Below are 14,902 nucleotides of genomic sequence, written 5' to 3'. Positions count from 1 at the left end.
ATATTTGTGTATGATATTTGAGGGTGCTGAATATTTTTCCCCCAAAACTGTAGGTTCCAGAGTCTCTATTTCGAGACTATGTAATCTGACCAACCTTCCTACTGAGAATAACTAAAAGCTAGAATAAAATGTTAGACTTAAAGGCACCAAACAGCTAACTGTTGAGTAGAAGAGAATAGAACTTCCAAACTAATGAAAGAGGGGAAATGGAGTTAATAACATGAGTTATTATTCATTTCACATATACTTGGATTTGACTTAATATATTATTTAGGACTTCTGTGTCTTGTTCAAGGTAAGATTTGCTTACTTCTTCTTTTCTCCATGTCAATCTTTTGTGCTTTGGACATAAGGGTTTTACTAGCTTTAGCCCAAATTAAGAAACCTTCCATTTTTTTCTATCTTTAAAAAGTGTACAAATTATGTGTTCATGAGAAATTTGTCCCCTATAATCTATGGAATAGCAGAAACTGTCTCCTTTTATGGTATAGATCTTAGAGTGTCTTTTCTATTTTTCACAAGTTTGTGTATTTTTCTGTTCTTTAGCCAATCTGGAAAATGCTTTCCCATAAAACTTTCATAAGCATTTTCTTGTAATTTAAAAATTTTATCCACAATTTTAATTATATCTTTTTTCTCATTTCTGCTTTGTTATTCTAGGATCCAATGTGTCAGTGGAACATTTTATGCCAAATTGATTCCTATTTCTTTGAGGTAACTCTAGCTCTAACTCTAAGAAAATTGTAAGATTCTCCTCTGTGAGTTTTAAGATTTTCTATCATTTATCATTTCTATCATTCTTGCATTTCACCAGAATGTATAGAAAGAAGACACTTTCACTATTTATCCTACTTAGCACTCAACCTGCTCACCATTGAATGTAAAAATTCTTTTCCCCTTGGATTTTCCCTGGCTCCCATTTTTGTTTTATTCTTTATATTCTCTTTTGGGATGGAAATGTGAACTTTTAATCTATCCTTCATACCAGTTAATTTTTTTCATACTTCCCAAATATTTGTCATTTTGAAGTGTTTTCTTATTTTTACTCACTCTCTTTCACCAGTGTATATTCATTTCTTGCTTTTTAAGATCACATTTTAAAAAATTTCCATGGTTTAATAGAGTAACAACTCTTCTTGTTTTCTGAATGCAATACCTTCTTCTCTTAAGCTTCCATAGATGTTAGTTATGCTAACTTTAAGATATTCTTGTGTTTGTTCTGATAATTATTTAATGTGTTATTTTATCTGCTATGTATCTTTATCTTTTGAACTTAGTTTTCTTCCAATGCTTTGTGATTATTAGTAACACCCTCATCTTTCCCCTTGAGACCTTTACTTGTGTTTCTATGGAATCTGTTCCTGAATCCCATGTCTGGTAAGAGAGAAGAAGGTGCTGACTGGTGGCAGATGTTGTGGTTTCTTTTTTGGGTCTAGGGCTGGTTTCTTTTCCCTTCTCAGGGCTAAATTAGTTTTAGTCCAGGGATTGGCAAGCTAATTCTATAAAAGAACAGATAATAAATATTTCAGCTTTGTGGGCCACATGGACTCTGTCTCCATAATTAAATTCTGTGGTTGTAGCACAAAAACAGCTATAGACACTGTGTAAACCAGGGGGCATGACTGCATTCCAATAAAACATTACTTACAAAATTGATGGCCAGCCTACAAGTTTGGCAGCCCCTGATTTAGACCATGACTTCAAAGATGGCAGTGATGCTTCTTCTGTTAACTGGTCCTGAGTGTGATAAGGTGCTGAGCAGTGGTGAAAGAAAATTTTAGCTAGAGAAGCCCCAGCATAACTGGGCATTGTTTGGGGCTGTGTAACTCTGTAATCTGACTCTACTAAGGGCTTCCCTGAGGCTCAGCTGGTAAAGAATCCGCCTGCAATGCGGGAATCCCTGGGTTGGGAAGATCCCCTGGAGAAGGGAAAGGCTATCCACTCCAGTATTCTGGCCTATAGAATCCTATAGACTATATAGTCCATGAGGTCACAAAGAGTCGGACATGACTGAGCGACTTTCACTTTCATTTTTCCTTCCCTATCCTGGGCTGTGGTTTATATTCCTTCAGAAATTTCTTTTCTGCTTAAAATAGAGTGAAGTCTGTTGTCGGAAACTTGAAATCTGATTTATACTTTGTCCTCCTTACAATACAATAATGCCTCTCAATTTATGTTCAATAAAAGTGCTTATTTTCTTGCACGAGTGTAAATTAGTTCTATCTTTAAAATTGTTTTTTTCACATTATGCAATGTATTCATTCTATCACATTGCTTCACTATCACTCAGTTAATTTGTATGGAATTTTAAACAGTGAGTGTTTATTCTCTTTAGTTTTCACCTGAGGATCTTGTGCCTTTGACTCTTGTAGCACATATTCCTCAGTCTCCTCTTAATGTGTAATGCTCAACTTATATAGCCAATATATCTCACGTGTGTACAAAACTGGGCTGAGTGTCACCACCTCCTTAAAACCAGCTCATGTTTCATTAATGTGTCTGTGCTCTGAGTTCTCAACATGGCTATCATTACATGAGTTTGTTCTGAATTAACCTACTGTTTAAAGTAGTTAATATAATAACAAGATCTAGTATTTATCAAGCCCTTACTATGGCCTTGACATTATTAAAGAAACTTCAAAGTATTGATTCATTTAACCCTCCTTACACTCTGAGGTGGGGCTACCCAGGTGGTGCTAGTGGTAAAGAACATAGCTGCCACTGCAGGTAGACATGAGATGTGAGTTCAGTCCCTGGGTTGGGAAGATCCCCTGGAGGAGAGCGCGGCAACCCACTACAGTGTTCTTGCCTAGAGAATCCCATGGACAAAGGAGCCTGGTGGGCTGTGATCCATAGGGTCGCAAAGAGTTGGACATGATGGAAGCAGCTTAGCACGCACGCACACTCTGAGGCAGCCATCACTATTGTCTTCCATGTTTTGTGGACTTTGATGATTCAGAATGGATATAACTGGGTTCTTGCAGATAAATTATCTTTCCACGTGTTGGTCATATAGTTACTGTGATGTAACAGTCAAAGTTACTCTAACCCACCTGGTTCCTGCAAGTCTAAGCAAAACATAGTCACTATCCTCCCTGAGAAGTTCCTAAGACATCAAAGTCTTATATGGCTATGCCAGTCAGGGAACAGCCCATCCGGGTCTGTAGGCATCCAGCAGTTATCAGAGGTGGCCCTTGGTCCCAGGTGAAAGACACAGCGCCTATTTGACGACTCCATGTGCTAACCAATTAGTGGGCTTTGGTAGAGACCATGAGCATGAGGTCATGATACTCACCCTGTTTCTGCTCATTTTCAAAAGAATATGAGTCAGAATTGTAAAGTAAAAAATTAAAAATAAATAAATAAATAAATAAAAAATTTAAAAAAAATAAAATAAAAAAAAAAAGAAAAGAATATGAGTGACTTGAAACTAGAAAATAGAGTACTCATTTTCTTTCAACTTGCCACTTTGCATGCAAAAATAACAACAGTAAGCATTTCATAAATGCTAGTAGAAAATGCAAAGAGTCTCACTTTATTTCAATGACCACAGAAAGATGAATATCGTTTGAAGAACCAGCTAAAAGCCGTAGGTGGCAGAGTGACAGCTGCAAAGCAGGTTTTGATTCACAGGATTGACAGGTGTAACAAGCCTCATTTCGGAGTGAACAAATGCAGACAGAGGTGTTTCTGTCAAGAAACATGATCGTTCCCATCACAGCGCGTAAGGCTGTTTGACATTTTATGAATCATAAATATTAGAGACAAAGGACCAGATCATCCCTTGCTTCACTTGGGAAATTATTAAATTCTTTGGTGCCACTTTATTACCAGATTGCATTTGTTGGCGAGATGTGGTGTGTGTATGTGGGGAGAAGGAAAAGGGAGGTGATTCATGAACAGGGCATTATAGCGAAGGGTGGAAGGGTAGAGACCGCCTACAGATTTTTGTCTTCTCTCTTTCTAAAGAGTCTTTGACAGTTCCAAATTTGACTCTAATTTGTAAATATTTCACTTTTAAGCCACCATGATGCTTCCTCTTTAATTTCTTTCTATCTTAGAGGATAACTCTTGCATTATCTTGGTACATATTTATTCTCTGTTACTGTCTCCATTGGTTCCTCATTGCTTTCCCTGAAGTTTTAGAATGGAAAAGATATGGAGATAGAGGCAGAGGTCCAATAGTATAGAATCATCATGGACATCTCTGCTCTTGGGGGCGGAGGGAAGTTTGTGATGCTCAGCCATTAAACCTGAGTGCAAACCTCAAGAAGGGAAAAATAGATCCACAGAAACAGAAAACAAACATGGCTACTAAAGGGGTAAATTAGGATTTGGAGATTAACATATACACGCTACTATATATGGGCTTCCCTGGTGGCTCAGACAGTAAAGCATCTGCCTGCAATGAAGGAGACCTAGGTTCAATCCCTGGGTTGGCAAGATCGCCTGGAGAAGGAAATGGCGACCCACTCCAGTACTCTTGCCTGGATAATCCCACGGACAGAAGATCCTGGTAGGGTATAGCCCACAGGGTTGCAAAGAGTTGAACATGACTGAACAACTACTATATATAAAGTATATAATCAACAAGGACCTACTGTATAGTATAGGGAACTATGCTCAATGTGTTGTAATGATTTATAAGAGAAAATAATCTGGAAAAGAATATATGTGTACATATATTGGGCCTTATATGAATCACTTTGCTGGACACCTGAAGCTAGCACAACATTGTAAATTAACTATAATTCAAATTTAAAAAAAGAATTGCATTACAGTGCCCCTCACACACACACAAAAAAAATGAAGAGTGATTCTTCTAGGCTGTAAAACCAGAGGTCTCAAAGGTATGACTCTGAGCATGGGCTTCTAATAAGTACAATTTTGGAATTATTTCCCAAACCAGTGAAGAAAAATCCATTTCTTTGTCCAATCTAAGGGAAGCCTTTGAGAAGAGACAAGTTACTTCATAAAGGCCCAGGTGTGCATCCACGTCAAGGGCCCTAGCCTCCTTGTAATCCACAGGGGTGAAACGTTTGCATTGTTTTCAAGATGGAGATTGCGGTTAATATTGACCTCTGAGGGAAAAGAGAAACAGGAAGCCATCAGGAACACAAGATAATGTGCTGAACTTTGAAATTATAACAGGAAAAATCGCCGCATGAGTTGCCCTCTGAAGGCTGCTTTCATCATCCCTTGTAGAAAACAAAAGGAACCTGTGAAAAGTACACTCAGTCGTATATGTCTGCTCACAATGTTTACTGTAACTTGGGAGTCTGACTTCAATTGTTCACTCAAGTAAGAGGATCTGGTTTAAAAAAAATGTTTCAAATACCCTTTCTTGTTCTTGCTTTTCATTCTCTTACAAATACCTTGTGTTCTGTTATTCCAAGATGGATAGCAGTGTCTCATAAAGTGTTTCCATAAATATGAGAAGCTACATGTCTTGCTTGCCAATTCAAAGGACTTCTGAAAACTTTTCCGTTAGCATAGTTTAGTGGAAATGAAATTGAGAGTATTAGACCTGGGGTATTAGCTTTCTTAGGGACCGATTGGGCTTCCCTTGTGGTGCTAGTGGTTAAAGTACCCACCTGCCAATGCAAGAGACAGAACAGATGCGGGTTCAATCCCTGGGTCGGGAAAATCCTCTGTAGGAGGGCATGGCAACCCACTCCAGTATTCTTGCCTGGAGAAACCCAGGGACAGAGGAGCCTTTCAGGGCTACAGACCATAGGGTGGCAGAGTCAGACATGACTGAAGTGATTTCTCACACACAGGGACCGATTATGAGCAAGTAAAGTGATGCTTCTGTTCTAAATTTTATTGTTTTAAAAAAGAGAAGGAGTGGACTTCACCAGAAAATATAAAGTCCCTTTCAAATAACCTGATCTCAAAGCTCCTGCTTGTTGATGCTTAAATTACATAACCTGTATTAAAATACAAGCTATGAACACAGGGTCTCTGTTCTGTTGGCTACAGGTCCCCTAGAACCTAGAAGAGGGCCTGACTTCTATTAATAATTTGTTGAATGAGGGATGGATGAATGGATAAACAGGAGGCATTTGTTCATAAAGAACTGTGATTCAGGCAGAATTATTACGTTGAACATGGAGCAAGGAAGACTCAGCTTCATTCATCTCAAAGCAAAGAGCCCCACAGGAGCCAAGACTTTAAGATAAGGCTCAGTCCAGAGAAGCAGGCCCTTTGCCTCTGAAAGATACGTACTGGTTCTATGGAATAAAAATGGAGAAATGAGTAAGAGATGCATGGTGAGCAAGAAGGCCTCTATTGCAGGGGCCAGATAAGCACCAGGTTTAAGGACTGGCATGTAGAGTGATGAGCATAAATATGGAAAAATAGGCGAGTGATTAACCCAACTTACTCAGTCAGTAAAGAATCTGCCTGCAGTGCAGGAGACCCGGGTTCAATCCCTGGGTTGGAAAGATCCCCTGGAGAAGGAAATGGCAACCCACTCCAGTACCCTTGCCTGGAAAGTCTCATGGACAGAGGAGCCTGGCGGGCTGCAGTTCATGGGGTTGCAAAGAGTCAGGCATGACTGAGCAACTAACACTTATTACGTACACACAAATATGACATAAAAGATCTGATAGTCAAAGTGATTGTAGCTGTAACTAAGAAAGCAATATGTACTGTCACTGTGAAAGCAGTCTTTTTAATTGCTGGCATTAGTCAGATCCTTTTTTTTTTTTTTTAATTTATTTTTTAATTTACTTTACAATTCTGTATTGGTTTTGCCATACATTGACATGAATCCACCACGGGTTCATTTTTATTTATTTATTATTATTATTTTTTTTAATTTATTTTTTATTTTACTTTACAATTCTGTATTTGTTTTGCCACACATTGACATGAATCCACCACGGGTGTACATGCGTTCCCAAACATGTTCGGGTTCATTTTTAAATGAAGAAAGAGTGTATAAAGGAGTATGAGAAATAAGAAATTGTCTAAAGGGAAGAAAATAAGTTAAATAACTCATTATTGCTTTATTAGGAGGAAATTTTCCAATATAGAAATATAGAAAATAAAATTTTTTTAAAATTCATTGTAAAAAAAATGATCACAGAGATAAGTTAAGAAATGTGCAATCAGGAAGCAGGGTGAAATACCCTGAACTATGCATACAATATTTTTCAAAAGTATAAACTCATGTGGAAAACAGTCCAGCAGTTTCTCAAATAATTAAATGTAGACTCACTGTATGATCCATCAATTCCATTCCTAGATATGTTTCCAAGAGAAATGGATATACACATCCACGAAAAACATACATGAATGTTCATGGCAGCATTGCTCATAATGACTTAAGAGTACAAATAACAGAAATAACACAAATATATATCAGCTGATGAATGGATAAACAAAATGTGGTATATCCATTCAATAGAATGTTACCCATCGGTAGAAACAAAATAAAGTAGTGACTACGCTACAAAGGAATCAACCTTGAAAACCTTATGCAAAGTGAAAGAAGCCAGCCATATAAGGGCACGTATTTTATGATTGCACCTACATAAATGTACAGGATAAGCAGATTCAGGAAAGCAACATAGGTTTGTGCTTGCCTAGGTGTTGACAGGGGGAGGTGGGGAATGGAGAGTGGCTACTAAAGGGCATGAGGCTTCTCTCTGGAGTGAGGAAAAATACTTTAAAAATAGATCATGGTGATGGTTGCACAACTCAGTGAATATAATAAAAATCACTGATTTCTACACCTTAGGTAAATTGTGTGGCATTTAAATTTCATTTCACTAAAGCTACTAAATTTTTTCAAGGAATAGATATTCATCTGAAGTGAAAGGGTCCATATGCAGCCAAGTAGAGGCCAAGAAGTTACCACAGGACCTCTTACCACCTCTCAATATTCTTCTTCTCTGATGTTGACCCACAGAAATATCAGACTTAGATATGATCCAAAGACTAAGGAAATTGGACTTTTCAAAGGGGTCATGAAGATCTCTTCACATAGATCACAAGGAAAGATTCTTTACTCTGAAGGCCTGCACTTAGATGCTATTGGAAACCAGTTAAGATTCAACTTGACTGTTGGGAAGTGCAAAGTCCTCTGTTCAGAGTCCAGGTCAGATTCTCTCTTTCCTATGTCTGTCTTTTATTCCAGCCTACTCTTCCTCCTCCCACTCTTGCAATCCACTAGTAGAGAAGACCCTGTGATCTTCTAAAATGTAAATCTTCCTATTTAACTAGAAATCTGAATACCTTGTCCTACAAGTTTCACATTAGCTGGCTCTGCTTCCCTTCCACTCTCTTTTACCCACAAGTCCAGCAGCACTGGCCATTTTCTGGTTTCCTGAGTCGCAAAACTTGTTTCCAGCTTAGAACCTTTGATTAGCTCTGCCCTCTCCCAGGAATGCTCTTCCTCCTGACTCTCTGTGATTGGAGGCTTCCTTCTTTCTCCTCAAACTTCAACTTCTCCTTAGCATGTCAGTCTTGTAAGAGGATACTGATTTATCCTTGGGGCTTATTGTGTATTAGACACTCGATAGTATATATTGAAAAAATGAATTGCCAATTTCTTCATTTTGAGGAGCTATGATATTTAGCTCCATAAATAGGAGGGTCCCCATTTTATAAAAGAAAAAGCAGAGATGCGGACTATAAGAGACTGCTTAGCAAGCAGAGGTGAATTTTGTTCTGTGTGAGGATAATGCATTGGGAGAGCAAATTAATGATTCTCCGTGTATTTCCTGTTCCCACTCTGCCAAGCAGGTGGTCAGGTTTTGCATTTCCATGTCTCAGAGGTTGCGGCTGGGTTGTTTGAAGGCAGCTGCTCTTCCTATATTTGGATATCCTGTATATCCTGTATTTCTTCCAGTTGAAGAGCTGATGCTGGTGGGCTGGCAGGATGGAGGAGAAGGGGAATGACTTTGCCAAGACCTGGTCTGAAGAGGAAAATTCCAGCAGACTGAGGATGAGACCTGGAGCCATGGAGAAATGGGTCCAGCGTATTGCAAAGACAGAAGAAATCAAGACTTCAAAGGGATGGGTCCCAAGTATGACTCAGAAGGCCAGGGCTTTCCTGCTCCAGCAGTTTCACCTCCCTGGGCAGGTTACAGGGGCAGAAAGTTGAATATTAAGAGCTTACTAGATTTAGGCCACGATGATACCAGTGTGCCCATGATGTGTAGGGATAAAAAAGCTTTATTTGGTAAACTATGCTGTCATCTCCCCTTGAGGTTGCAAAAATCAAGTGAAAATGAAAACCATCCATTTCTCTGAAGAAAATCACACATTTGGGTAAATATTTGACCAAACTGACACATACATTAGGAATCTATTCAAACCACTCAGGGCAAAGCAAACACCTGCTCCAGGCATAAAGGAGAGAGAGAGACAGCAGAAGTGAGGCGTCCTACAGGAAAATCAGAGCCAGTGACTTTTACAGAGTGCACTTCGTGAGGACAGATGGGTGTGTATTTTTAAGTAAGAGGGTAATTTGGTCTTCTTAGCTGTTGCCTCAGAGGTGCCCAGCTAAAGATAAATCTTTGCCACTTTCCCAAGTTTACCTGATGGGAATTGGCTGAGTCAGTTAATGAGCTGTTGAGAATTCAGCACCCTGGGTGATATCTTTTTAGTGAAGTTCACTGGGCAATTGATGCAGCTCTGATTCAATGGTTTGTCCTCCCAAGGCATGTGAGGAACTGGTTTAGAGAGCCAGCTCTTGCTCCTCACTCACTGCAGGCTTCCTAGTAGGGGCCACGTGGTCTCACCCAGGAATGTAGAGAGGTTCTACTCACATCACCAGCTCTCTGGAGAATGCAGACAATCTCCTTCAACAAGTGGTGGGAAAACAAGACTCTGCCAATATTTAACTGGTGAAACTGCTGAAGTGAAGTCCTAGCTAAGTTACCATGAGAGCAATAAGTATTTAAGCAAGATTTGTGAGGTAGCACATTCCTGGGCAGTCAAGGTTTCTGCTGCCTTCCAGTTATCAGGGAGCTTAAAGCTGCAGCTTGTCTCACCACTCATGAACTGGAATGTCTATAAAAATGGCATTTTCCTGTTTTCAGAAATCCCTGATAAGTCCCAGACATTATCATCAACATGAAAAAAAATAGGCCGTTGCTCCTCCCTTGCTGGGTTGGTTGTCTCTGCCTCCCGCTCCACTCAGCATTTTAGTAGAAGGACCCACATCTGCCCTCTCCCAGTGCGCCAAGCTTCAAGCAGGACACCACATTTGATTATTCTCTAAACTAAGCTGGAAGCTCAGCCCACCTGAGTGTTAGACTGGCCCCAGAGAACACGCAAGACGCCAGCCCATCTTACAGGCTTTGTTTCTCATCTTTCCCTGAGAGAAGCCTCCAGGTGGGTGTTTCGTAGACACATCAAATGCAGTCTAACCAAACCCTGAGCCCTTATTCTCCTCCAGAGGGGTCCTCTACAGCAGCATCTTTCTCTTAGTGGCACTCACATTTCCATTTCCCTAAAACTGATCACATCACCTGACTCTTCTTTACCTTCATTTCCAATATTCATTCTACCTTATCTAAGAGGTTCCCACTATGGAACCTGCTGTATCTCCTCTCCCACAGTCCCCAATCCAAGAACCTGGGCTTCTAGCTCAGTCTCCTGGATGATTCTGAAGTCTGCAGTCTGCACCTGCCTCATACCTTCAAAGCCCCCTCCCAAGTAATTCTTCTTCATCTATCTTCCATTGTTAAATCATTCAAGCAACAAATATTAAGTTCCTATTATGTGCTAGGTACTGTTCTAGGCATTGAGTACACACTGTAAAAATACGGATATGCAGTCATTATTATTTTGGAGCTCATATTTCTAGTGGAAGGCAAACAAAAGATAAGTGGATAGTAAATCAGATAGGGGTGAATGCTGTAGGGGAAAAGGAAAGTCTTTAGCAAGAGGCATAGGAAATGCTAGGGAGAGGGAGTTGTTATATGCAGGATGGTGAAGGAGTTGCTTTTGGGAAGGTGCTATTTTAGGAGAGACCTGAAAAAAAGTGAGTAAATGAGTGCATGGGTCATTTGAACCCCTGAGAAAAGAGCCATCCATGATGCAGCCATGAAATTAAAAGATGCTTACTCCTTGGAAGAAAAACTATGACAAACCTAGACAACATATTAAAAAGCAGAGACATCACTTTGCCAACAAAGGTCTGTATAGCCAAAGCTATGGTTTTTCCAGGAGTCATGACAGATGTGGGAGTTGGACCATAAAGAAGGTTGAGAGCAGAAGAATGAACGCTTTTGAGCTCTGGTGTTGGAGAAGACTCTTGAGAGTCCCTTTAACAGCAAGGAGATCAAGCCAGTCAATCCTAAAGGAAATCAATCCCGAATATTCATTGGAAGGACTGATGCTGAAGATGAAGCTCCAATACTTTGGCCACCTGATGCAAAGAGCTGACTCATTAGAAAAGACCCTGATGCTGGGAAAGATGGAAGGCAGGAGGAGGAGGAGGCAGAAGATGAGATGGTTGGATGGCATCAGGGACTCAATGAACATAAGTCTGCACAAACTCCAGGAGATGGTAAAGGACAGGGAAGCCTGGCGTGTTGCAGTCCATGGGATCACAAAGAGTCAGACATGACTTAGATAGTGAACAACAAATGGAGCAAGAGCTTTAAGTGCCCAAGTCCTGAGTCAGAGGCAGGCTCGGTGTGCTCAAGAAGCAGTTAAGGAAGCCAGCTTGGCTGGAGCAGAATGCGATGTGAGACAGTAGCAGGTTATGAGGGTTGCAAGCGGGCAGGAGGCAAGGCCAGCTGGTATAATGACTTGTGGGTTATTGTAAGGACTTTAGCTTTTATTCTAAGTGAGGAATAGAGCCACTAGGGGTAGGGTTTGAGCAGCAGTCCCATTAGAATTTTAAAAGATATACTCTGGCTACTTTATGGAGAGCTAAGGGGAGATGGTAAAATGATGAAGCCCAGTTAGGAAGCCATTACATTCTTACTGGTTGAGAAATGATGGTGGTTTGAACCAAGGCTTAGTGGCAGGGGCGCTAGGAAGTAGTTGAATTCTGGAAATAGCTTGAAGGTAGAGTGGTTAGAATTTGCTGACATGTTGAATGTGTGGTGAGAGAGCAGACTCCAGAGCCCTCTACCTAAGTGAGTGAAAGGCTGGAGCATCCATTTATTGAGATGTTGGTATTGGGGAATGAGTGAAAACCAGGAGTTTGTTTTTGGACATGTGAAGTGTGAAATGCTTTTTAGATACCTGTGTGATGATGTCAAGTAAGCACTTGGATGTGTGAATGTGGAGATCAGAGGAGCGGTTATATCTGGATACCTATATTTGAGAGGTATCATATTGATGGTAGTGATGAATCCGGATGAAATTGCAAGGGAGTGAGTGTTGGGAGCATTATGGGTGTGCAGTGTCTCTGGGGATTTTTTCATTGTCTACAGAGAATGAAAGCCCTTTGTACCTTAGGCTGCTCCCCCAAGGCTGGCTATAGCCCAGCCTGACCTGGCTGTTCAAAAACTTGGACTTTCCTTTTGTGAACCTTCTATGTAGTTACTACGTTCATCTCCTACTCCCTGAGTCCCGGGCATACCTGGCACATTTATTCTAAGCCTTAAATAATACCCACCTGAAGAGGTCCATTTCAAATCCCATCTTCATTTTTTATTTACCTCCCCAAATATTCTTTGACAATCTACAGAGTTAGGTGCTGAAGATATAGCAATAGGAAAACACTTTCCAGAAAGCCTTTTCTGACCTCTTGTCTCGTTGTTTCCTCTATTTTCTATAGAAAACAAATCCAAAATTTTTAATTTTGGCATTATGGTACGGGTTCTATGGAAGGCACTGGGACAAAATTGGAAATAAGAGATGGTCACAGTCTACTGCAGAAGCAGGCAATTAACATGAAATTACAAAAAAGTATATCCTTGCTATCATAGGAGAAAGTGTTGTGGTAGGCAGAGTAAGGACGCCCCCAACCCTCAACTATACCCTAATGCCTGGAACCAGTGAATTGTTGTTAGTTTGCATGGCAAAAGAGGAATTCAGATTGCAGATGAAATTAAGTTTGCTACCAGTTGACTTAAAGATGGGAATGTTTTCCTGGGCTATGCAGGTAAGCCTGGTGTAATCGCAAGGGTACTTAAAAATGGACGAGGTAACAGAAGGGAAGTGTCAGAGAAAGATGCACGATGATGAACCTTATGTTGTTAGCTTTGAAGGTGGAGAAAGGGAGGCACAAACTGCAGCCTGTGGGTGACTTCTAGAAGCTGGAAAAGGCCAGGTCGTGGATCCTCCGCTAGAGTCTCCAGGAAGGAATGTAGCCCTGCTGGCACCTTGATTTTAGCTTCATGAGACCTTGATCGAACTTGCGAACTACAGAACTGTGAGGTGTCTTGTTTTAAGGCCTTAACGTTTGTGGTAATCTGCTATGGTAGCTGTAGAAAACTAACTGAGCAATTGATGGGGACGTAAGTCTTTCACAGATGTGGGTTCTCTTCCCCAATATAAATTGCTAATTTCCAAAGATTAGAAGGAGTATAAATACCTTTTAAAATTCCCTCTTTTAATCCTTATATTAACCAGGGTTCTTTTGATTGTAAGTAAGAGAAAACTGCAAAAATCTTCTTAATGTGGAAAACGCTCCATCAGCTAAAAGTTCTGGGGTAGGTCTAGCTTAAGACTCAGCAGAAGAGACGGTCAAATGATTCTGACTTTGCCAGAAATTCACCTCTCTTCCATGCTTTCCTTTCTGTTCCCTTTCTTCTCACATTGGCTGTTCTTAAGTGCGGGCAGCTCCAGGCTCACCTTCCACAGGCTTAGTAACCCCCAAGGAAAGAAGGAGCCCTGTCCCCAGCTCTAGGAGTTGAAGCTCATTAGGTTTACGTGTGCCACCTGCCTGACCCTGCTCTAATCATAATGACCAAGGAAGGACTGTGGTCTCCCCACCAATCACGGTAGTGTGCTTACCCCTGAAGGCCAGAGTCAGCCCCCTCCATCCCCAGAGCGTGGAGAAAGCAGGAGAGGGCCCTCCATGACCCTCCTTTCCCTGTAATGCCAGAACAGGGAATAGGTACCGGAAGCAGACTACCAGGGAAGTGTACACGGACTTTGAAGTCAAACAGATTCAGTTTCAAATGCCATCCTTGTCATTTCCTAACTGGGTGTTTATCAGCAAAGCTTCCAACCTTTCTGAGCGTCAGTTTCATCATAAGTAGTTATATAGTAGCGGCTGCCTTACTGAGCAGTCCCCAAGCCAGATTACCTGCATAAAATTGGCTAGCACTGTGCTTGGCATGGACAAGTTACCCAGGAAACATAGGTCCCTTCCCCTCTTCTCATTCAGTGAAGGTAAAAGTCCTGCAGCCTGGCAGCTTCTACTGGACACCCCTACCCTGGCTCACATTCCTCTCGTCTCCAGAAAGTTTTACTTCTCTCCCTGTTGCCAGCTCTGCAAGGGAGTTCCTGGCTGTCTCAGAATCCTTCATGCTTCTCTAACTGAAAGGGAATGCTAGAGAGTTACTTATTGAGAAGCAGTGACCCCCTGCACTCCTGCAAGAGGGATCCTTGGCAGGAGATGGCGGCTAGGACCTTAAATTCTGCAGAGGCAGGAAATCACAGGTGCTAAACTTGCACTCAGAACTGCTTCCACTTCCCTCACAGCCTAAAGCATCCTGGTGCTGTGGTGAGAGGGGGATGCTGCTTTCATCTCACTTCAAGGTGGAGCCAGCAAAAACAGAATTTGCTGGATGTTTAGCAAGTCAGTAGGGAAGCTGGGAGTAGACTTGGGTGGTTCTCAAAATTATCAACTTCAGAAAAAAATATATATCTGGCACTGTCCTCAGAGCTATCATGTTCACTATCTCACGTCTTACCTAAGCTATCACTACCCACGTCAAGGGCTAAAACAGGATTGGCAGAGCCTTGCACAGAATTC

This window comes from Oryx dammah, unplaced genomic scaffold (assembly GCF_014754425.2).
Source record: "Oryx dammah isolate SB20612 unplaced genomic scaffold, SCBI_Odam_1.1 HiC_scaffold_11210, whole genome shotgun sequence".
Classification (NCBI taxonomy): Eukaryota; Metazoa; Chordata; class Mammalia; order Artiodactyla; family Bovidae; genus Oryx; species Oryx dammah.
Note: the sequence above shows the minus strand (reverse complement) of the source record.